This window comes from Rhinopithecus bieti, unplaced genomic scaffold (assembly GCF_001698545.2).
Source record: "Rhinopithecus bieti isolate Rb0 unplaced genomic scaffold, ASM169854v2 scaffold_4553, whole genome shotgun sequence".
Taxonomy (NCBI): domain Eukaryota; kingdom Metazoa; phylum Chordata; class Mammalia; order Primates; family Cercopithecidae; genus Rhinopithecus; species Rhinopithecus bieti.
This window is the reverse complement of record NW_016804694.1, coordinates 1808319-1810303: the sequence shown is the minus strand read 5'-3', so window position 1 is coordinate 1810303 and position 1985 is coordinate 1808319.

Below are 1985 nucleotides of genomic sequence, written 5' to 3'. Positions count from 1 at the left end.
GACGTGGTGGCACGTTCCTGTAGCCCCAGCTACTTGGGAGGCTGAGCGAGACTCTGTCTCAAAAAAAAAAAAAGAAGAAGAAGAAGAAGAAAAGAAATCCCATCTCTATTAAAAATACAAAAATTAACTGGGCGTGGTGGTGTGTGCCTGTAATCCCAGCTACATGGGAGGCTGAGGCAGGAGAATCACTTGAACCTGGGAGGTGGAGGTTGCAGTGAGCTGAGATCACGCCACTGCACTCCAGCCTGGGTGACAGAGCGAGACTCCATCTCGAAAAAAAAAAAAAAAAAGAGAGAAAAAAAGAAAAAGAAATTATCCACTTGTATAATAAACTGCTGATTTTGGGAGGGCATTTTCCCCATACACTTCTTGTAAAGCATCAGTGATTTCACCATTCTTGAACCCAAGTTTTACCATAAATGTGACATGTGTTCTTGCTTCAGTTTTAGCAGAATTCGTGTTTCTCTGAAAGGAGCTCTTTTCAAACTGAGAGCTTATCTTTCTTAGTGCCTAAAACTAGTTTTTTGTTTTTATTTCTGTTTTTTTGAGACAGGGTCTCACTCTGTCACCCGGGCTGTAGTGCAGTGGCACGATCACGGCTCACTGCAGCCTCGACCTCCTGGGCTCAAGTGATCCTCCCACCTCAGCCTTCCAAGTATCTGGGACCCCAGGTAAACACCACCATGCTTGGCTAATTTTGTTTTGTTTTGTTTTGTTTTTTTGAGACGGAGTCTCTGTCACCCAAGCTGGAGTGCACTGGCCAGATCTCAGCTCACTGCAAGCTCCGCCTCCCGGGTTCACGCCATTCTCCTGCCTCAGCCTCCCGAGTAGCTGGGACTACAGGCGCCCGCCACCTCGCCCGGCTAGTTTTTTGTATTTTTTAGTAGAGATGGGGTTTCACCGTGTTAGCCAGGATGGTCTCGATCTCCTGACCTTGTGATCCACCCGCCTCGGCCTCCCAAAGTGCTGGGATTACAGGCTTGAGCCACCGTGCCCGGCCTCTTGGCTAATTTTTAAATTTTACGTAGAAAGGGGTCTCCTTATATTGCCCAGACTGGTCTCGACCTCCTGGGCTTAAGTGACTCATCCTCCTTGGCCTCCCAAAGTGTTGGGATTATGGGCGTGAGCCACTGTGCCCCACTGCCTCAAACTAGATCTTCTTTGGCCATGTTATAACTTTAGTATGACCCTATTTTGGTACAAAAGAAAATTGAAATTCATGCAGGTTTTTTCATAATACACATTTTTTATGAACTTTTGAGGACCTTTTATATACATTAAAACTATATGCACAAGAACATTTAATGACATGGTACAATAATAAAGGAAAGTTCTCATTTTGGCATCATTAATATGTGTATATAAGAAAGTGCCTGTGTACATACATTTATACACTATACATAATTTACATAGAAAAAGACTGGAAAATTTTATATCAATATGATAGTTGTGGTTATCTCTGGGTGATTTTTTTTAATTAAAAAATTTTGGGGGGCCTATGATCTCAGCTTTTTGGGAGGCTGAGGTGGGTGGATCACTTGAGGTTGGGAGTTCGAAACCCGCCTGACCAACATGGAGAAACTCCGTCTCTACTAAAAATACTAAATTAGCCGGGCATGGTGGCATGGGCCTGTAATCCCAGCTACTCAGGAGGCTGAGGCAGGAGAATCACTTGAACCTGGGAGTCAGAGGTTGAGGTGACCCGAGATCGCGCCATTGTACTCCAGCCTGGGCAACAAGAGCAAAACTTCGTTTCAAAATTAAAAAAAAAAAAAAAAAAAATACATAAATAAAATAAAACATTCTCTTGGCTTTATTATAGTGGCACACCTCTATAATACCAGTACTTTGGGAGGTTGAGATGGGAGGATTGTTTGAGGCTAGGAGTTTGAGACCAGCCTGGGCAACATAGTGAGACCTCGTCTCTACTGAAAACTAATGAATATATTTTTAACACCTTTTTTTTTTTTTTTTTTTTTTTTTTT